This window comes from Anolis carolinensis, chromosome 2, assembly GCF_035594765.1.
Source record: "Anolis carolinensis isolate JA03-04 chromosome 2, rAnoCar3.1.pri, whole genome shotgun sequence".
Taxonomy (NCBI): Eukaryota; Metazoa; Chordata; class Lepidosauria; order Squamata; family Dactyloidae; genus Anolis; species Anolis carolinensis.
The window spans coordinates 184,212,871-184,236,500 of record NC_085842.1 but is presented as its reverse complement, the minus strand read 5'-3'; the positions used below and the strand labels follow the sequence as shown (position 1 = coordinate 184,236,500).

The following is a 23,630-nucleotide window of genomic DNA, read 5'->3' as shown; positions in this document are numbered from 1 at the left end:
AAGACATCCCTCTGGTTATCTTTCAAGGCTGCAAAATAACGCCTTTTTAAATAATGGGTGTTAGATGCTTTCAGTGTTGAAAAAACAGCTTCTGATTTACACAGAACTCTCTCTTAGGCAGGATGGTAACAAAGCAATCCTATATTTTAAATACGTCATGAGAGGCGAGTGAAAATATACTGCCGCTATGTCTGTGGGAAGGCCACTGTACACTAACATGCTGAGGCAAAACAGAAAAGAACGCACAACTCAGAATGTGCGAAGACAGAATTAGAAGCAAAAGGTAACAGGGCTGGGGAAAGACATTTTGCTAACTGAGGAAGACAAAAAAACCCAACAATGATGGCCTTCCCTCATGACCAAGTCAAAGGTCCCATCTAAACTTCCATACAAGACAGTTTGAAACTATTCTGTAGACTCATACAATGCAGTCATTTTGCTAATCATTTTATTCAGTTCCTTAATCCACAAAATAATTGTATGTCTTCTGAGTTGTTTTATTGGTGTGACTAAAGTCATTCCTGTGACATAATGAAAAATCAAAATGTGTAGTCCATGCACTGCCTTGCCAGAGAAAGAAGATATGTGTGCCATGCAGGTGAACAATAAAGAACAAGTGGTTTATTTTTCTTAAACCCAGAACAACATATGTACAATGTGCTCAGTTGCACCAACTCACATAATGTCCTTTCATGAGAGGTTTAAAATAGTCTTTTCTTTGTCCATGTGGATAAATTCCTTCCAGCAGCTCATGAACCAAGAGCTCATTTCAAACCCAGTGTCTCTCTCTCTCCGCTTCTTTCTTCCAACTGTTACTGCGCCTGCTTAGCTCAAGCCTGGACAAAATTGCAACAGTATCAAAAACTCCCAGTCTTAACAGCTCTCCAGACATGGCTCAACCAATCAGCTTCATGCATCTTATTTTGCAGTTGACACACACACATTAACTGATTTCTTACATATCATAACAATTCCCAACTTCTGATGACCCTACGGGGGACCCATCATGGGGTTTTCTTGGAAAGATTTGTTCAGAAGGGATTTGTCTTTGCTTTCCTCTGAGTGGTTTTCCATGGTAGAGCAAGGATTCTCACCAGAATCTTCCAGAGTTCTAGTCAAACATTCAAACCACTACATTATCAATCTTTAACCAAAAAATCTGTCTGTACTTTTATGTGTTGCTCTTCACAAAGATTGCTGGCTTAAAAAACCCTCAATAATACTACTATCAGAAAGCAGAACATCCTTTCTATCACCTTTTAGCTTTGAGAAGGGAAAGACAAAGGCTGTCCCCTGAGATAAGATTGGACTACATCTCCCATCAGTCCAACAACATATACAGAGCTACATGCTTTTTATAATTGTTGTTTATTTGTTAAGTCATTTCTGACTCTTCATGACCTCATGGACCACCCCGGCCAGAGTTCCCTGTCCACCATGGCCACCCCCAGCTCCTTCAAGGTCAAGCTTTTTATAACGGTGGGGGAAAAAAATCAGTTATCTGGTTGACAGGTCGACAATTCTCATCATACCCCATTATGTTGCCTAAAACTGATAAGAGATCCAACCCAATCACATCTGTATGATCCACACAGGAGCCCCGTGGCGAAGTGTGTTAAAGCACTGAGCTGCTGAATTTGCAGACCGAAAGGTCGCAGGTTCAAATCCCGGGAGAGGCGTGAGCACCCGCTGTTAGCTCCAGCTTCTGCCAACCTAGCAGTTGGAAAACATGCCAATTGAGTAGATCAATAGATACTGCTCCGGCGGGAAGGTAACAGCGCGCCATGCAGTCATGCCGGCCACATGACCTTGGAGGTGTCTACGGACAACGCCGGCTCTTCAGCTTAGAAATGGAGATGAGCACCAACCCCCAGAGCCAGACATGACTGGACTTAGAGTCAGGTGTTCTTCCCATGCATCAAAGGAACTACTAACTGCATAGGGAACCTGGTGAAGAAACACAACCTACAAACTATCTACAGACCCACTAAGAAAATCCAGCAAATGCTACATTCATCTAAGGCAAAGAGGGATCCCCTCACCTCTGCAGGTCAACTGTATACCAACTGTATAGCTGTGGGCAAGTCTACATAGGGGTCAACAAACGCAGCAGCATTGCCCAAACACGAATCAAGGAACATTAAAGGCACTGCAGATTAACTCAACCAGAGAAGTCAGCCATAGCAGAGCACTTGATGACATTAACACTTGCCTCAAACAGACAAGAGTTCTTTCTCCCACCCTGAGCATTCCACAGATATATAAACCTCACTTGCCTAGTTGCCAAAAGACCTCACAACCTCTGAGGATGCCTGCCATAGATGTGGGCGAAACGTCAGGAGAGAATGGTTCTGGAACATGGTCATACAGCCCGGAAAACTCACAGTGAGCAACAACTAAAAATGTTTCAACAAGTGTGACTGCATCTGGTTATAAATCATCCTTAAACCCAGTGGTTCTCAACCTGGGGTCCCCAAATGTTTTTGGTCTTCAACTCCCAGAAATCCTATCAGCTGGTAAACTGGTTGGGATTTCTGGGAGTTGCAGGCCGAAAACATCTGGGGACCCCAGGTTGGGAACTACTGCACCCTGACTGGACATTGCAAAAAAGGACTGACTTTACATCCTGACAGGTTGCAATTAAGATGTATATCCAGTTACATCGGAGTAAGACCTGTTTAGCACAACTCTGTAATGTGTACTGTATGATGAGTTACTGATCCAACGTGGACTCAAGTCCTGGTATTGTCAACCTTTGCACCATGCCTAAAGTAACCTTTTGAAATATAGTTCAGTGCAAATAATACTGTGTTCTTTTCTGCCCTGTGCACCATAACATTATGCATCCCAGACTGAATTCCTTCTCTGCATGTCTATTACCACATGTGCTCTGTTCACCAGAGTTAAAGGGATGACAAATGTATAGCCTTGCACATGTTGCTGGACTGCAACACCCATCAGGTCAAGGTAACATAGCTGATGATGGAGGGGTAATAAGTGTCTAAATCCAACCCTGTCTATAGAGGCACAGTGTCTGCATCCTTGTCTCTGCTACCGAAAGGGAGGAGGCTGAGGCCACAGAAGGAAATCAAGGAGAAGGAACAATGAAAGTGCCTGTTCATCAAAGGACACAGCAAGGGGCTGATATTATCAAGGAGACAGAGAAGATTGGCTGCTTAGTCATGCCAAGCCTGCAGGACAGGCAGGTGCAGAAAATACCCATTAACTCACAATGATCCTGTGCTTGAATTACAAAAATATTAATAGTCTCTTGCCTTCAGAGTCAGAGCTTGTTAGCAGGAGCAAGAAGCAGGAGCCTCCTAAGCTTACATCTCACTTTGAGTTTCAGAAGCATCACGCTTTTTAAATGCATAGGATTTCCCTGGTAAAAACAAATTACCAACTTGTGAAAATGAAGCAATGACCATACGAGATGACAACTGGTAGAACTTCAATGAAAAGGTACAGACATTGTCACAGCTATAAGATATGGATAAGAATCAAATATGGATCCTTAATAATAGAACAAGCATTGCATGATCTCTGTAGCAGATAGAAAAACACAGGAGATAAACCTTATGCTCCCTTTTCACTTTTATCTGACTCAACACGAAAAAATAAGACAAAACACAACATAAACAGAATCTCAGCATTTTCACTAATTGCCACCCTAGAGGTCTCTAACATTACTAAAAGTGTTTTCTTTTATTAGGGTATAAGAGTATCTCAGCAGTTGAAAGCTGGATAGTAAAGAAGGTTGGCAGGAAAAGACTCAGCTCGTCTGAACTGTATTGCTAGAGAAGGGTTCTACAGATACCACAGCCAGCCAGAAAGGGAGCTACCGTATTTTACCTGTGTGCACATTTATCTTGTTTATTCTTGTTGATCATAGGTTTGAAAGAAGCAAATTGCAACATCAGAGACTTTTGTCCCAAGGCTCCCAATACCATGGTTTTTGTCATATAATCACCGCCCTTCCAGATTTGCAGATTTCAGCTTTGCAGAACTGTTTACACTTACAGGTAGTCCCCAAGTTATGAACAAGGAATGTTCTGCAGATTTGTTCTTAAGTTAAGTTTGTATGCAAGCTGGAACAGGTACATATTTATGTGCAACTCCACACACACACACAAATATACACACACACGGTTGGATAGCATAGGAAAGGGTTAACACCCCTGTGACATTTGTTTTCCTGTCTTTGCCCCTGTTCAGAAGATTTCACCTCACTTTCTGTCCCTGTGAGAATTGGATTTTGAAAAATTGTTGTGGAAGCAACGATTGGTGAGAAAACTTCAACAGAGATACCCATTTCTCCTAACTCTTTCGGGAGTGGATTTCCCTTCTGAAGGGTAGATTTCTCTTACTTCCTGTTCTTTCACCCCTGAACTTAACTATGAGTTGTTTGCAAGTCGGATGTTTGTAACACAGAGTGTGGCTGTCTTTGGGGATTTCATTAATATGGCCTCTGCAGGACTCTAGGTTTTCCAATGTGACTCTGTGGTCAACTTCTACTAGATAAGTGGTTCTCAGCCTGAGTCCCCAGGTGTTTTGGCCTAAAACTCCCAGAAATCCCAGCCAGTTTACCAACTGTTAGGACAGTGGTTCTCAACTTGTGAGTCCTCAGATGTTTTGGCCTTCAACTCCCAAAAATCCTAACAGCTGGTAAACTGGCTGGAATTTCTGGGAATTATAGTCCAAAACACCTGGGGACCCACAGGTTGAGAACCACTGTGATAGGATTTCTGGGAGTTAAAGGCCAAAACATCTGGGGACCCACAGGTTGAGAACCACTGTACTAGAGAGTGACCACAAAGGTCTGTTGAAGGAATTAAAAGATTCAGTGCAGATACTGTGTACTGTGAAACAAACCAATAAATGGGTCCTAGAGCATATCAAGCCTGAACTCTTCCTAGAAAATAAGATGCCTAAACCAAAATCATCTCACTTTGAACATATCATGAGAAGACATGACTCCTTAAAAAGACTATAATGCTGGAAATTGTATAAGGCTGTAGAAAAAGAGGAAGAATACACTACTAGTAGAGATAGACTCACTTAATGACAACCACAGCCATGCGTCTTCAAGACCTAAGCAAAACTGGATTGTAGATGAGAGGGTGACTTGGAAGTATCTCATTCATGGGGTCTGCTTAAGTCAAAATCATCATCATCAACAACAACAACAACAACAACAACAACAACAACAACAACAACATCAAGACCTGAGCAGGATTGGATTGTAGATGAGAGGGTGACTTGAAAGTCTCTCATTCATGGGGTCTGCTGAAGTCAAAATCATCATCAACAACAACAACATCAAGACCTAAGCAGCACTGGATTGTAGCTGAGAGGGTGACTTGGAAGTATCTCATTCATGGGGTCTGCTTAAGTCAAAATAATCATCATCAACAACATCAAGACCTAAGCAGGACTGGATTGTAGATGAGAGGGTGATTTGGAAGTCTCTCATTCTTGGGGTCTGCTTAAGTCAAAATCATCATCAACAACAATAACATCAAGACCCGAGCAGGATTGGATTGTAGATGAGAGGGTGACTTGGAAGTCTCTCATTCTTGGGGTCTGCTTAAGTCAAACACATCATCATCAACAACAACATCAAAGAATAAACAGATTTTCAAGTCGCACAGGTCTCTTCCAGCACAACACTTGAGCCCCAACTAATTCAAAATCTGGCTTTGCCTTGCTGTTAATATCAGCTGAACCAAGCCCTGCAAAAATAGTGTGACCATGTAAGCTTTATGTCTTTTAACACAGAATCATAAAACAGAACCTCAATACATAGCCACAGAACACTACTTTTTCTTATTTATCTGGTGAGTAAAAAGGAGCAAATGGAAGATTTTTTTTTAAGGCAAAGATGGGTGGGGGGTGGAAAACCTCTGTGAAACCAGCTTTTCCTGGCTAATTCTCTTCCTAGTACATTGCAGTTTTTGGAGCTTCCTGCTACAGGAAATTCTCTTAGCTGGCTGCAGGCAAAGAAACAAAAGGATGGCAAATCCTCCCACACAGCATTCTTCCTTCTTGGTCAGTAATGGGAACACTGGTATTCCCTAACTTTCTGGATTCATGAAGCAGTAAAGTACCCAGAGAGAGCACCAATATACAAGTCAATCCTCTCCTGGCCTCACAGGTGACTGCATAAACCGTAAGCCAAACCCAAACCCAAAGCAGGCTGTGTCCCCCTTCTTGGATATGCATCCCTGGGGGTCTTCCAGGGTGCATCCACAACAGTGGTCCCCAAAATGTTGTCTTCCAGGTGTTTGGACTTCAACTCCGAGAATCTCTGATCACTGACTAGCTAAAGCTCTGGAAGTTGAAGTTCTAAAGACCTGGAAGACTAGAATCTGGGGATCACTGACTTACCCTGTAGAATTAATGCGGTTTGACACCACTTTAACCACCATGTCTCAATGCTGTGGAATTCTTCGATTTACAGTACTGTGAGGCACCATCAATTACTCTTTGACAGAGGGAGCTATAGATCTTGTAAAACCACAACTGCCAGGATTCCATAACATTGAACCATGGCCATTCAAGTATCAAACTGCATGAATACTACAGTGTAGATCAAACATGAGCAAAGTACCGGCTGTTAGGAATTGTGGGAATTGAAGTCCAAAACACCTGGAGGACCAAAGTTTGCCCATATCTGGTATAGATGCACCCCCAGTAGTAATAGGAGGGTGATTGTAGCCATCTATTCATGCAACTGTGATTCACATCGCCATGGCCCAGCAGAAACAATTGTGATGGGACTGGCAGTCCAACAACTTCTGTAGGGACATGTCACTGGGCCTGAGCCTCTGGCTATAGCAATCCCTGTCTCACTAAGAGATACTGGAACAATGCATTTCTCAGTCTCAGGCTCCATCTACATTGCTATATAATCCAATTTGAACTGCATTATAATGGTCAGTGTAGAGTCATATAATGTAGATTGAATCGCAGTGAACTGAATTATATGAGTCTACATTGCCATATAATTCAGTTCAATGCAGTTAGAATAATAGAATCCTAGAGTTGGAAGAAACCTCGTGGACTATCCAGTCCAACCCCCTGCCAAGAAGTAGGAAAATTGCATTCAAAGCACCCCTGGCAGATGGTCATCCAGCCTCTATTTAAAAACCTCCAAAGTTAATCTGCATTCTGAAACTGCATTCTATGGCAGTGTAGATGGGACCTCAGTCACTTCCCAAGAAAGATGCTGAGGATGAAGGGAGGGAGGGAATATGGACACAGCCTTGAGTTCACTGAAGAGGAAGAGAAAAATACATTATTCTTAACATCCCTAATCTGTGAGCAGACCCATTAGGCGAGGAATTATTATATAAACATCTGTCTCTGTCCCAGAAGCAGCTGCCACTCAGCAGCTTTGAATGCGAGCCTTCAAATTATTTCCAACTTACAGTCACCCTAAAGCAACCCTATTGCCCACCACCTCCTTTTCTACAACAATTCTTAAACAGAGTAAGAAGGAAGACTGAGAAATGGTAGGGCAGAAGATTGTACAATTACTCCTGCAATAAAAAAATATGCTGGCACTTTTATCCTGTGAGTCCAAACCCCCGTACATCACTACCACTCCGAATGCTGGATATTCTGTTTGAGAATAGCAACAATAACAACATAACAATTCTGCTCTTTTGAGTACATACTGTAAATGCTACTAGCAGTCTTCTTGTATCTAATGCTTACCCGTTGATCAAGCCAGCAACAATCGCCTTTTGAGTCAAACTTCGCTTTACGGAATTGTCAGTCCATTGACACCCATCTAAAGATGGCACTACTATGTGGGTTCCCCCAGGCTTTCCTGCCACTGTGAGAAAGAAATGATCGTAACACTGAACTACATCCTGTGATCTGCCCCTCAGTCCTGAACTAATCCCCTTTGCAAATTGACCATCGGATGCCAGTGGCTTGCCTACATATCTTCAGCTATTCAAGTCTTGTGTCAACAAACATAATCAGGAAGTCTTTGTAGAAATGCAAATATAGCTGCAGATAATTAATTGGAAGGTCTGCAAGGTTACACTTCCTTGTAAGCAGGAAATGTAGTTAATTAAGACTTGTGTTTCATCCCTGTCCAAAGACATGTGTCCACCATGGAAAAGGAATTAGCAGCAGAGACAAATCTTCTATGGGTGCATTTAACCGGACTAATCTGACTTAAGTATTGCTAAATTTCACAGAACAATTTATAATAAAGTACTCTGAGCATCTTATAATACATATGTGCTTATTAGTTATATTTCCCCCATAAATTTTCCTGCCTATGTCCAAGTTATGCCCAAAAACATTTCCAAATTGTATATACAATTATGCCAGTATAATTTGACCAGGTACATGGGATCAAAGTGATGAGAGTACTATATTTTAAAATGTTCACTAGGGGTGTGTGTATACATTGTAGAATTAATGCAGTTTAATATCACTTTAAGTGCCATGCAGCTATATTCCAAACCTCCATTAATGTTATTTGTACTGTTGAGGCTAAAGGGTGAGATTGGTTTTTCCTGCCATTTTAGGCAAGATGGCTAATGATCAGACAAGCCGCAGTCTCAACAGAGATGTTTCATTTCTAGAATCCCCTCCTTAGAAAGGCTCACCTGATGCTGACCTTGCTAGCTTTTTTGATGCCAGGCAAATTCTTTCTTTTCTTTTTGTCTCCCAAGCTTTTAAAGCTCTGAGTTTATAAACTGTTTTAATCTCCTGATTGCTGATTATCACTGTGATTATTCATGCTTGCTGTTATCTTGATTTCACTGTTATTTTAATGAGCTGGAAACTGTCCTGAGAGCCGTTCAGTGAAACACTACCAAATATAAGACAGAAAGAAAAAAAAGTAATGCTTAATGTGTTGTTGAAGGCTTTCATGACCGGAATCACAGGGTTGTTGTGTGTTTTCCAGGCTGTGTGGCCATGTTCCAGAAGAATTCTCTCCTGACGTTTTGCCCACAACTATGGCAGTCATCCTCAGAGGTTGTGAGGTATATTGGAAAAACCAAGCAAGGAAGGTTTATATATCTGTGGAAGGTCCAGGATGGGAGAAAGAACTCTTGTCTGTTGGACGCCAGTGTGAATTAATCACCTTGATTAGCATTAATGGCCTTGCCAGTTTCTTCCTGCCTGGGGGAATCTTTTGTTTGGAAGTGTTATCTGTCGCTGATTGATTCATGTCTGGAATTCCTCTGTTTTCAGAGTGTTGTTCTTTACTTACTGTTCTGATTTTAGAGTTTTTTTAAATAATGGTAGCCAGATTTTGTTCATTTTCATGGTTTCCTCCTTTCTGTTGAAATTGTCCACATGTTTGTGGATTTCAGTGGCTTCTCTGTGTAGTCTGACATTTTATTTATTTATTTATTTATTTATTTATTTTTCAAACTTATATGCCGCCACTCCCCTAGGGCTCAGAGTGGCTTACAAGAACCGGCTAAAATCAACAATTTAAAAAACATCTTAAAAACATCTTAAAAGCATCCTAAAAGCACCTTTTAAAACATGATGACATGACATGATAGTTGTCAGAGTGGTCCAGCATTTCTGTATTCTCAAATAATATTCTCTGTTCAGGTTAGTTCATCAGGTGCTCTGCTATGGCTGACTTCGCTGGTTGAATCAGCCTCTGGTGGCTTAGGGGATATAAGCCTTGTGACTTGAGGGTTGGGTTGCTGACCTGAAAGCTGCCAGGTTCGAATCCCACCCGGGGAGAGCGCAGATGAGCTCTCTCTATCAGCTCCAGCTCCTGCGGGGACATGAGAGAAGCCTCCCACAAGGATGGTAAAACATCAAAAATATCCGGGCATCCCCTGGGCAAAGTCCTTGCAGACGGCCAATTCTCTCACTCCAGAAGCAACTCAGGTTGCTCCTGACATGGAAAAAAAAGTCTGCAGTGCCTTTCATGTTCCTTGATTCGTGTGTGGGCAATGCTGCTGCGTTTGGTGGTCTCTATGTAGACTTGTCCACGGCTGCATGTTACACAGTAGACTCCTGCAGAGGTGAGAGGATCCCTCTTGTCCTTCGCTGAACATTTGCTGGATTTTCTTAGTGGATGTGTAGATAGTTTGTAGGATGTGTTTCTTCATCAGCTTCCCTATGCAGTCAGTGGTTCCCTTGATGTATGGTAAGAACACTTTTCCTCTGGGTGGATCTTTGTCTTGACTCTCATGGCTTGTTCTTGGCCTTCCAGCTCTTCTGATGTCTGTGGTGGAGTATCCATTGGCCTGGAGAGCCCAGTTTAGGTAGCTTAGTTCACCTTGGAGGAGGTGTGGTTCGCAGATTATTTGTGCATGGTCTGTCAGGGCTTTGATTGTGCTTCTTTTTTTACTTGGGTGATGGTTGGAGTTTTTATGAAGGTATCTATCTCTGTGTGTAGGTTTTCTGGAAACTGTATGGCTCAGTTGTTGATTGGGCTTGGGGATGACTAGAACATCCAGAAATTTCCTTTGTTTTTTTTTTCCATGGTGAATTGGATATTTGGGTGGATGCTGTTGAGGTGGTCCAGGAACCTGTTGAGTTCTTCTCCATGGCTCCAAATAGTGTGTCATCCACATATCTGAACCATATAGTAGGCTTTTTGGACATGCTTATTGGACATGGGTCCTGTGGAAAGATGACAGATGGAAAGAACCACCTACCCCGATGCAAGAAGAATGGCTTTATAGACATTTGCGAATAAGCTGAGATGGACAAACTAATGATGCTGATCAAGGAGAAATCCTTGACTAATTTTAAGAAAAACTGGGACTTATTTATCAAATTTTTACCACAAAGATAGGGATAAAATATAACCAAAAGTTTTCTAATTGAGAAGATTGTTATTAAACTTTTTTTATCATGTCAGAAGTGACTTGAGAACTGCAAGTCGCTTATGGCGTGAGAGAATTGGCCATCTACAAAAATGTTGCCCATGGGACGCCCAGATATGTTAGCTGGGAGGCCTCTCTCATGTCCCCGCAAGCTAGCGCTGACAGACAGGAGCTCATTCCGTCTCACGGTCAGCAATCCAACCTTCAGGTCAGCAACCCAACCTTCAAGTCAGCAGTTCAGCCAGCACAAGGATTTAACCCACTGTGCCACTGCAGCTCCTTAAAAGTAAAAGAGTGAATATATAGTGATATTCAAAGGAAGCAGAAAGTAAGAAGTAAAAAAAATCAACAGGCAACAAGTGTGAGGCTTGTAGATTAATTCTAATAGTTTTATGTTTAGAATACTTTTACTTTTAATAATATGGGTTTGTTTATGTTATGGTGATTGTCTTAGATATAGTTGTGCTCATTCTTATAGTTTACTTTTCTCTGTCACAAAAAATGGGTTTTTGGGGAATTATTTTTGTTTTCTTTGATTTTTTTCTTTCTGTATTTCTGTATCTCTGAATAAAAATCAATGAAAAAAGGGGCATCGGTCCTATTGAAATGCTAAAAAGACATTGCATTTAATGCTTGCAGTTTTGTTAGAATAAAATATACATGTATGTGATAATTTCACGTAATTAGTCATGATATTAAAAAAGTACTATTGGATCAGAGGTTGAAAGTCAGGATATTGTAATGGTTTGAGCATTTGATATAAGTCTAGAGACCAGGGTTCAAATCCCTACTTGACCATAGCCAGCCTCAGATGAAGACAATAGCAAAACTTTTCTGAACAAATCTTCTTAGAATTTTTTTTTCTTAGAAACAATTTGAAGGCACACAAGAATGACACCAACAACAATAACTAGACTATATCACCCACATATCTATCCTTTTTACAACAACAACAACAACAACAACAACAACAACAACACCATAAATGTCTCATCAGGATATCTTCACCATACCTTTGTTATGGAGATGTTGTATCTGATGTTGGGATTACCATATTAGATCCATCTCAACTAGTAGATACAGTTAATAACTATATCTAAATTTATTAATGGTCATAATCAAATTAACTCCATTACAATAAGGCCTAGAAACTTGTTGGGTGGTAATAGATTGTGTTATTTTAATTTTATTTACGGTATTTATTTATTTATTTATTTATTTACAGTATTTATACCCTGCCCTTCTCACCCCAAAGGTGACTCAGAGCAGCTTACAGAACATACATATGGCAAGCATTCAATGCCTTTATACAATTAACAAGAACAGACAATACACTAAGAGAGGTAAAGGCATTTTCCATCTTATTTCCTGCATCTTGGAAGCTGTGATAGACTCAGGCCATGGGAGGGTGGTGCTGTTGCTCCATCCGCTGAGGAGCTTTTTGTCATTCTTAGACATCCTCCCGATCCTCCTGGTTGATGTGCTTAAGGGTACCTCTTATTACCTCCCCGCTAAAAGCAGTATCTATTTATCTATTCGCATTTCTGCTTTCAATTTGCTAGGTGGGCAGGTGAGCTGGGGCTGACGGCGGGTACTCACCCCGACCTGGGCTCGTATGGGCGACCTTTCGATCAGCAGGATTTTCTGCAGAGCAGTGGTTTAGCCCGCTGAGCTAAGCCCACCCCTTGATCCCCCCCCCCCCCCGAAACTTCAGAAGAAAATGCTATTAGAACATGGCCATACAGCCTGGAAACCACACAATTCTCCAGTGATCCTGACTGTGAAAGCCTCTGATAATAATTTTCCATCAGTTCTACCATGCCTGGTCAAAGATGAGGTATGACAGGAGCTGTAGTTCATCAAAATACAGAGAAACATATTTTGGATCCTCTGAAGATGCCAGCCACAGATGCAGGTGAAACGTCAGGAGAAAATGCTGCTAGAACACGGCCATAAAGCCCGGAAACCACACAACACTCCAGTGATTCCGACCATGAAAGCCTTTGATAATACATAGAGAAACATAGTTTGGCTAACTTGCACACTACCAGGTTCGCTGATCTACTATTGGCTACAAATGCTTAGCTAGCAGTGGGGTAAGAAGGAAGAAAGGAAAACAATGAAAAACTATAGGGCTGGCCAAGGGTTGCAAGACTACCTGAGTCATAGGCTGCAAGACCTCAAGGGTAAAGCCTATCAGGTGCAGGCTGCCAAGCTTGACCACAAAATTGATTTTTTCAAAAATTATTATTATTGATAAAGAGATCTGGAGCCTTTCCTTTTAACTGATCTGTAGCACAGGATTATTGCCCTTGTGGGAATATATGTGTTATGCCTGTGTTGGTATTTGCCCATTAGTAATTCTTTCCCACAGGAAGGGGGAAGACGCGGAGATTGAAAGGCAATGCTAAAAAAAGGGGATGACTTAAACTTCTGTCTAGGGAAGAAAGGCTGAGGCAGGGTCTAGTGCAGTGGTTCTCAACCTGGGATCTCTAGATGTTTTGGTCTTCGACTCCCGGAAATCCTAACAGCTGGTAAACTGGCTGGGATTTCTGGGAGTTGTGAGCCAAAAACATCTGGGGAACCCAAGTGGAGAACCACCGATCTAGTGGAAAATAAACCCCAATAAAACCCTGTCCTCCAGTGTTTATCACCAGTTAGGGAGCTGCCCTTTAGCACTGATTTAATAAGAGTACTAATCAAGCACACCAAACAGGAGAGGAAGAAACCTGGTTTTCTTCAGAAAATCTCAGGCTGTTCCTTAGTGGGCTCCTGAGAGAGTGGGGGGGAAAGTATTTTTCATAGTGCTACTAAGAGAGGAATGGGGATTAGATGGTTAAGTGGTTTCTTGGGTTCCTGATCATCCATCTGCCTCCCACTCATTCCCTTTCCATTGAAGTTGGGATTAGAAAGTTTACGGGAGAAGAAGCCATCACCTGACTTCAAATCGGCTTAGGAAGGAGAAACCAGTGAGCGAGTCTATAAGAATAATTTGCCTTGCTCCTTCCAAGTAATACCCTTTCCCTTTCCCTCACTAGTCAAGGGAGCCCCTCCAATGTTCATGGCTGATGTGTCTGGAAGGATTAACTCTTTAAATCTGTTCATACGCTGTCACACACGCAACACGGAGCAGAAGCCCGAGGAAGGGGGAACCTCGTTCCCATTCTTAGCCAGCATCAGTGAGATGGAGCAAGATACCTGGTTCTCAGACACACCTTGTTTTCAAACCCAGAAGACACTGTAAAAGAGAAAGAAGAGAGAGGGAACGTGGATTCTGGCCACAGGCATCCAGTGCACAAGAAAAGTCAGGTGTAGGATGCACACCCAAAGCAAATGTCATCTTGAAAATGGAGCCTTCCAATTTTTGGCTTCTGTGACACTGACACACTTACCAGATGTGGGGGATACAAAGTTATCACTGTGTGATATTCACCATAGAACAGGCATGGGCAAACTAAGGCCCAGGGGCCGGATGCGGCCCCCAAGGCACCTAACTCAGGCCCTCCTCATTTATCCTGTGCACTTGGCATAAGGACACGGTGGCCTGCAGCAGCTAAGAGCCATGTGGAGCACTCTCAGCCACTGTGTGTCTTACCCTTCTCCCGGTGCAAGCGGCTCATCCTTATGCTGGGAGGACTGCTCCAGGAAGGCACATGGCGGCAGAGAGCCCTCCAGAGCACTCTCAGCCACCACCTGTATCAACTTCCTCCTGGCATAATGCCAAGAGGACAGCCTGAGGATCAAGGAGGAGGATCAGGGCAATTACTATGTGTCACACCTTCCTCCCAACATAAGAATGGGGCAAACAGCCCCATCCTTCTGCTGTGAGGACAAACTAAAGATGATCCAGGCCCTGTCCTGCCCCCTCCTGGCCCCACCCTCTCCCGAGCTCTACCCCTTGTCGGCCCAACCCATCTACCGTGCGAATGGCCCCACTCCCTCCTAGTCCGGCCCTTCTGGCTGGGTCCTCAATATGGCCCCAAGGCAAAAAAGTTTGCCCATGCCTGCCATAGAGTCATAGATAGAAGAGACCCCAAGGGCCATCCAATCCAACCCCTTTTGCCATGCAGAAACATACAATCAAAGCAACCCTGACGGATGGCTATCCAGCCTCTACTTTGAAACCTCCAGAAGAAGAGACTCCACCACACATCAAGGAAGCAGCATAACCCGCTGCTGAACAGTTCTTACCATCAGGAAGTTCTTCCTAATGCTTAGGTGGATTCCTTTTTCCTGCGATTTGAAACCAGTGCTTCATGTCATAGTCTCAGAAGCAGCAGAAGGAAACTTGCCCCACTTCTCAATGTGACATCCTTTCAAATATTTAAACATGGCAATCATGTCTCCTCTCAACCTTCTCTTCTGCAGGCTAAACATACCGAGATCTTTATGCCGATCCTCATAGATCTCCAGACTTTTAATCATTTTAGTTGCCTGCTTCTAGACAATTTTCAGCTTGTCGACATCCCTCTTGAATTGTGGTGACCAGACACAGTACTCCAGATGAGATCAGATCAAAGCAGAATAAAGTGGGACTATGAGTCCCTTCGATCTCGACACCATACTACTTTTGATGCAGCCTAGAATCCCATCCAGTCCCCGACCCAAGGCTGGTCTAAGATATTTTTCTGTCTGATATGAAAAAGCAGCAACACTCCCCCTTCCACATCACTCTCCACACACACACCACTTGGTCTGTGCACAGGAAACAACTGAACTAGGTCTGATTTCACTTGAGTTTTGGCAATAGCTCTGCACTACCTGAGGCAAACAGCTTATTGTAGGTGCCTAGGATTTAGGGTAGGCAGACCTCAGTGCCTGGCTGTGATTCCTCATTTTTCAAGAGTCATCTCCAGATGGAAGACAAGGGAACAAATTCTCCAGCTTTGGGCAGCTTTATGGTAATTTCCATCTAGCCTGAAACAGGCTATTATTAGACCAATTCTGAAAAAGGTATCCCTTGATTCCTCGATTCTATCAAACTATCAACCAATTTCAAACCTCCCATTTCTAGGCAAGGTTCTGGAGCGAGTGGTTGCCTCTCAACACCAGGGATTCTTGGATGCCGCCGATTATCTTGAGCCATTCCAGTCTGGCTTCAGGCCTGGTCATGGCACTGAGACGGCTTTGGTCGCCTTGGTGGATGACCTCCGCAGAGAACTGGACAGGGGGAGTGTGTCCCTGCTACTTCTCTTGGATATCTCAGCGGCTTTTGATACCTTCAACCATGGTATCCTTCTGGGACGGCTTTCCAGGATGGCCTTCAGGGTACTGCTTTACAGTGGCTCCAGTCCTTCCTAGAGGGCTGTTCCCAGTTGGTGAAGCTGGGGGACACCTGCTCGGATCCCTGGCCATTGACCTGTGGGGTCCCGCAAGGTTCTATTCTGTCCCTCATGCTTTTTAATATCTACATGAAACCGCTGGGAGAAGTCATCCTGAGTTTTGGAGTTTGGTGCCATCTCTATGCAGATGACACTCAACTCTACTACTCCTTTCCACCTACTTCCAAGAAAGCCCCTCGGATCCTAGACCAGTGTCTGGCCCCTGTAATGGGCTGGATGAGGGCCAAGCTGAGGCTTAGTCCTGATAAGACAGAGGTCCTCCAGGTCAGTCGTTCAGCCAATCGGGGTATAGTGCTTGACAGGGGCACCTGTGCTTGACGGGGTCACACTGCCCCTGAAGGCGCAAGTCTGCAGTTTGGGGGTCCTCCTGGATTAATCGCTGTCACTTGATTCCCAGGTGTCGGTGGTGGCCGGGGGGGCTTTGCACAACTAAAGCTAGTGCGCCAACTGCAACCGTACCTCGAGAAGTCTGACTTGACCATGGTGGTCCACGCTCTAGTTACCTCAAGGATGGACTACTGTAACACACTCTACGTGGGGCTGCCCTTGAAGATGGCCCGGAAATTGCAGTTGATATAACGGTCGGCAGCTAGGTTATTAACTGGAGCTGCTTACAGGGAGCAGTCAACCCCCCTGTTCAAGCAGCTTCACTGGCTGCTGATTACATTCCGGAACCAATTCAAGGTGCAAGTTATTACCTATAAAGCTCTAAACGGTTTGGGACCTGCCTATCTTCATGACCGCGTCATCCCCTATGAACCCGCACGATCTCTGAGATCCTTCGGGGAGGCCCTCCTCTTGCTTCCATCTTCCTCACAACTACGTTTGGTGGGGACGAGAGAGAGGGCCTTCTTGGCCGTGGCCCCTCGACTCTGGAACTCCCTCCCCAAGGAGATTAGGTTGGCTCCCTCTCTATCCTCCTCCAGGAAACAACTGAAGACTTGGATGTTTTGGCTGGCCTTTGGTGAGACAGTCATTAGCTAATCAGCCCCAGATGGTTTAATAATCTATCTTGTATTTATTATGTCCTTACCATTTATGTGTGAAAACTCAATTTTTTATCTTCGTATTGCTATTTTCGTATTGCTGGTTTTTAACTGTTATAATATTCTTGTTTTATATTGTATTGTTGTTTTTTTATCTTTTATATTGTGATAATAATAACTAGAAGAAAGTAGCTAATCATCATCATCATCATCATCATAAAAACCAGTAAAAATCGTCGATGTTGCAATCCCAGGCGACAGCAGAATTGATGAGAAGCAACTAGAAAAGCTGACACAATATGAGGATTTCAAGATTATACTGGAAGGATTCTGGAACAACCAGTAAAGGTTGTCCCAGTGGTGATCGGCACACTGGGTGCAGTGCCTAAAGACCTTGACCAACACTTGAAAACACTCGTGCTGACAAAATTACCAGCTGCCAGCTGCGAAAGGCCACCCTACTCGGATTTGAACGCATTATTCGCTGATATACCACATAGTGGTTCTCAACCTGGGGTCCCCAGATGTTTTTGGCCTTCAACTCCCAGAAATCCTAACAGCTGGTAAACTGGCTGGGATTTCTGGGAGTTGTAGGCAAAAAACATCCGGGGACCCCAGGTTGAGAACCATTGTCCTAGACACTTGGGAAGTGTCTGACGTATGATCCAATACAACAGCCAGCATAGTGATCTTGTTAGCTGCGTGTTTACTAATAATCTTGCTGTGTATCAAATAATAATGATGATAATAAAATTTTATTTATATTCCACCCTCTCACCCTGAGGAAACTCAGATTAAATATTCCTCATCCTATCTCTGCTCAGAAAAAAAGAATAATCCCCTCATTTCATCTTGATCTTACTTAAAATGTAGATTTTATTTTCTAAACAAGAAAATGTTTTCTCTGTTCATATTGCTATATGTTCAAATGACAAACTATGATCAACTGTGGTTGGTACTGAATGTATAATGCTTACAACGACTATTAGGGGCTATGTTTCAAGGTTTGACTTCAGATGATCCTGAATTAGTGGCATACACAGCTCTATCTCCCAACATAGGCTAACAACTGGACAGTTCATGAGGAACATATTGCTACTACAGTAGAGTCTCACTTATTCAACAATCTGGATTATTCAACACATTTTTGTAGTCAATGTTTTCAATACATCGTGATATTTTGGTGCTAAATTCATAAATACAGTGATTACTACATAGCATTACTGTGTATTGAACTACTTTTTCTGTCAAATTTGTTGTATAACATGATGTTTTGGCAATTTGTAAAATCATAACCTAATTTGATGTTTAATAGGCTTTTCTTTAATCCCTCCTTATTATCCAACATATTCGCTTATCCAACATTCTGCCAGCCCGTTTATGTTGGATAAGTGAGACTCTACTGTAACTTTAAATATTTGCTGCCTGAGATACTCTGCCTAATGGTAAGGCTGGCCCTTCTTTTCATCTGTCCGATTTCCTACTTGGCATAAACATTCAGAAGTACATTCATAACACATCCTAGATGCATCCCAAACTTTCTTCCCAAAGTAAACACTATCAGTTGGAAGGCAAAAACTAAGTGCTTTCTTTTCCCCTCACTTCCAAGGAGGAAGCAGATAGTTCTACAAGGCTTGGGGGAACCCAACTGTTTTGAAATCATTTGGAACATCAGTGCTAAAATCAATTCAATACCGCTGATGTTCAGAAACCCAGGACTGGGATATATCGCTATTCTAAAAAGAGATACACTCTTGTTGGAAACAATCCAGGCTTCTTCTGGCCCTCTCTTGACTTAAACACGGACTCCTGGCCACTGACTCTGTAATTTATTTTATCACATCTTCTTAGTTTCCAACTGGCTTGGTCCAACGGAAAGGGGAAGCCAAATAAAAACAATGAAGAATCCAGCAGCACCTCGAAGACGGATATAGTTATTATAACATCTTGTGGACCTACTTCAACAGATGGAAGGCTTAAGTTGTGAAAACAACATGTCTTTAGTCTTGACGGTGCCATGAGATGCCTTGTTGTTTCTGATTGAACAGAATAAGATGGGCTCTCCTCTAGCTTGTACCTCCCAGTTCCTCAAAAATCTCATCCATTTTTCGACTGGTTAACAGGGTGGGAGAGAGGAGTGGGTGGGATCCACCACCAGCCCCGTAAATTAAACTAGGTCAGCCTGCCGCAGAGCTGCTCCCAGTCTCCCTGCGCTAGGTCAGCTCCTGCTTCATCATGAGAGATAGATACTCAGAAGTTTGATCTTCCAGCAGCTATGGGCAATCATCATTTTGGCCCACTGTCACTTCCAAATCTGAAAATATAAGTTTTCCACCAGGGCCTTTGCCCCGCAGCTGGGTAAGCTTCCCCTTTAATTCTGCTTTCTGCCCTGTTTCCCACATTCAATATTTAATCGGTCCCTGTGGCTAAGTCACAATGTGATACGAAAGGGAGTATCTATGTGGGGAGGGAGAGGAGGGGAGAACCACTTGGTGCCTCCACAGGGCACAGGTTTGGGCTGAGTATCAAGGTTAGTTCCCACGTTTGGGGAAAAATATACTTTCAAATAAAATTGAGCCTTCATACCTGCTTTGCCAAATTGTTATTTTTGTGGTTGTTATTATTATTAACTTTATTTCTATCCCACCTTTCTCCCCACAGAGTGTTCAAGGTGCTCACAATAATATTTATTTTATTTATTTTATTTATTTATATCCTGCCCTTCTCACCCCGAAGGGGACTCAGGACAGCTCACAACAAAAGCACAATTTGATGCCTTGAACACATATCAACATATACTTTAAAGTCACGTCATTAAAACAATTGCTTAAAATCACACTGCCCGAAAACATATATCAGGAGCCATTCCAATTGTTCATTATTGCATAGCCCAAATAATTTAAAACAAGGAAATACAAAAATAATGTTTAAGCAATTATAGATATAGATACAATTAAAATTACATGTAAAGCTCACAAGTCCTTCCAAAATCCCACCGATAACCTCCCCAGCAGCAGTGTTCCACAACGTCCCCATCTCTGATGCTGTCCCCATCTCTGGGATAAGAATTGTTGTTTATTTGAAAGGTTTGTTTCTGGTGTGATGGTGACGAAGAGATGTTTATGCAAAGATCCTCCACCAGGGATGTAAATAACTCCTTACACAAGTGCTGTGTATGCCAGGGAGGTATTAGCCCAAACCAAGTCAGAACTGTTTCCAGAGGAGGGCGACTAAAATGATCAAGTGTCTGTAGGACAAGCCCTATGAGGTGCAGCTTAAACAGCAGGACATGTTTAGCTTGCAGAAGATAAGGGTGAGAAGTGACAAGATGATGACCATGTATAAATACATGAGGGGGAGCCATAGGGAGGAGGGAGCAAGCTTGTTTTCTGCTGCCCTGGAGACTAGGATGCAGAACAATGGCTTCCTGAACATTAGGAAGAACTTCCTCACTGTGAGAGCTGTTCAGCAGTGGAACTCTCTGCCACAGAGTGTGGTGCAGGCTCCTTCTTTGGAGGCTTTTAAGCAGAGGCTGGATGGCCATCTGTCGGGGTTGTTTGAATGTGATTTTCCTGCTTTTTGGCAGGGGGGTTGGACTGGATGGCCCATGGGGTCTCTTCCAACTCCATGATTCTATTATTGTTTCCCAGGAGGATGGAGGAGGAGGAAAGGTTACAGCATATCCACACAGGGATCACTCAAATGTCACCTTGACTCCAAGGGGGAAATAGTTCTTCTTTCTGTGACACCTTGCTCCACATTGCAGCTGAGAATGCACCCGTTGTTTAACCCAATTTATTGTGGGGAGTGGTCTGGAAAGGCCTCTGTGCCTTGTGCATGCAAATGTTTTGGACACAACTCCACAGAGGCAGGAAAGGGGGCAAAGCGTTTCTAGGGTTTTCCTGCAACCTGCTGTCATCTCCCATCCCTATGCTTTGCAATGGGGTTGTTGCTCGCACAACACGGCGGTGGCCCACGGGACAAAGCGACGGTCACAGATCCTACTACACCCTGCCATGGCTCATTTATCATCCGTAAAATAGGAGCAAAGCTGAGAGCAAACCACAGTCTTGCGTGCAGGGGAAGAGACGCACAGAGCTGAATAAAATCCCACATTATCTGCTTTGAACTGGAATATATGGCAGTGTGGACTCAGATAACCCAGGTCAAAGCAGATATGGTGGGATTTTCTGCCTTGATATTCCGAGGGCCCTTCCATACAGCCTTATATCCCAGAATATCAAGGCAGAAAATCCCACAATATCTGCTTTGAACTGGAATGAATATATGGAAGTGTGGACTCAGATAACCCAGGTCAAAGCAGATATGGTGGGATTTTCTGCCTTGATATTCGGAGGGCCCTTCCATACAGCCCTATATCCCAGAATATCATGGCAGAAAATCCCACAATATCTGCTTTGAACTGGAATGAATATATGGAAGTGTGGACTCAGATAACCCAGGTCAAAGCAGATATGGTGGGATTTTCTGCCTTGATATTCGGAGGGCCCTTCCATACAGCCCTATATCCCAGAATATCTGCTTTGAACTGGAATGAATATATGGCAGTGTGGACTCAAATAACCCAGGTCAAAGCAGATATGGTGGGATTTTCTGCCTTGATATTAGGAGGGCCCTTCCATACAGCCCTATATCCCAGAATATCATGGCAGAAAATCCCACAATATCTGCTTTGAACTGGGTTATCTGAGTCCACACTCAGATAATGTGGGATTTTCTGCCTCGATATTCTGGGATATATGGCTGTGTGGAAGGCCCAGAGACACAAATGGGTGGTCTTCCATGAGAATCAGGGCAAGGATGGGCTTACAACCTTAAATCAGCCCCCCTCCCCCCAGCAAGGAGATACACAAAGCCAGCACATTCCAACACACATGATCCCAATGCTGCCTGCCCCCTTTGTGTAGTTGGCCTCTCCTCCTCCAATATAGGACCACTCTCCTCCCTTCCCTAATGCCCCCCATCCTTTTAGAAAGCCATAGAGGGATGCCTTTCCCTCTCCTCCCCACTCACACCCCATATAAACTTTTAGGGTGCCTCAATTGGGTGCCTCCAAAAGAGACCTACATGCGCTCTCCCTGCCCAAATCTTACCATTTTCTCCCCCCGGAGACAACAATGCTGCTTCCTTCTTGGAGGATGATCCGAATCGAGGCTTTTTCCTCTGTGCAGACGAGCCAGATCTGCTCTGGGGGAGGCGGGCATGGGCTGGGGTCTTCTCTTTTCAGCATCCAGCCCATCTCCAGCTATGTGCCTGCTTCGACCCCATTTCTAGGAGGGTTTTTGGGGGGATTTCCCGGCCTTTGGGAAAGGCAAAAAAAAAAAGGGGGACCCCGGTGGGGAGAGGGCTGTTTATTGTTTGTTTACCTCCTCTCCTGTTTACCCCCGATGGGTCATCTTCCCCGCCTACACGTCTCCCGCGTTTACATACACACGCAAAAAATAAAACAGGGGCTGGCCATAGCGTAGTGTGAGTGTGAATGTCTGTGTGTGTGTGTGTGCGTCTCTTCTCTTTCTCGCTTTCTTCACTCGCTGCCTCTTTTAACCCTTGCGGCCCTGGATGGGAGGATTTTTAAAAAGGGGGATCCACAGGAATAGCATGCCCTCCCCCGATCCTCACGTTCCTGGGGGGCACAGGAAACTCAGTCCTCCTCCAGCATGTTCCTCCTTACCTGCAAGACGCCGCCGCCTTCCATTGGGCTTTGATCTGAAGGAGAAGAAAAGGCAGGCTGGGGCTGGCCAAGCAGGGGACAACAACACAGCACACGCTCAGAGGCACTCTCGTCCTTGGTGGGCGTTAGGAACAAGCGACGTGATCTGGACAATAGATAAGGTGTCCCACAAATATAGGCAGATATAGAAGGCATATTTCTATCTATCTATCTATCTATACACACGCACACACTCCTTTAACATCTTATACAAGGGGTCCTTGGTATAGCCAGAGTTTTTATTCCAGGATCCCCATGGATACAAAAATGCTGGATGCAATTACAGTAGAGTCTCACTTATCCAAGCCTCGCTTATCCAAGCTTCTGGATTATTTATTTATTTATTTATTAAGCTTGTATATCGCTACTCCCAGTTTGGCTCGGAGCGGTTTACAGAAATAGATTAAAACAATTCACTTAGCTTTAAAATAACAATAAAAACAACAATAAAAGCAACAATAAAAACAGACATAGCCCCGAGTTTTTCACCCATCGAAAGCTTGTCGGAAGAGCAAGGTTTTGCAGGCTTTCCGAAAGGCAAGTAGGTCTCGGACGGTTCGAGTTTCAACTGGCAAGGCATTCCATAATTGAGGGGCTACAATTGAGAAGGCTCTCTGCCTAGTAGAAGACAAATGATAAGTCCGTATGTTAGGGTCTTCGGACCGAAGTAATCTCTGGGGTTGGTAGGGGGATAAGCGGGCCCTCAGGTACGCCGGCCCCAGACCATGAGAGGCCTTGAAAG

General features: G+C 43.6%; 1 protein-coding gene across 5 annotated transcripts in view; it reads right to left on the bottom strand.

The window, feature by feature from the left end:
- Nucleotides 1-22,981, bottom strand: part of ccdc120 (coiled-coil domain containing 120) — a 72,292-nt gene extending 49,311 nt beyond the window's left edge. For 2 of the 5 annotated variants that reach the window (XM_008118373.3, XM_062971284.1), the window contains exon 1: nt 22,272-22,746. The gene's annotated coding sequence lies outside the window, so the exon portion shown is untranslated. Of the gene's footprint in view, nt 1-22,271; nt 22,748-22,849 lie in introns of those variants that run through there. The other 3 variants (XM_062971281.1, XM_062971282.1, XM_062971283.1) reach the window with 3 other exon arrangements.
- Nucleotides 22,982-23,630: the final 649 nt, after the last annotated feature.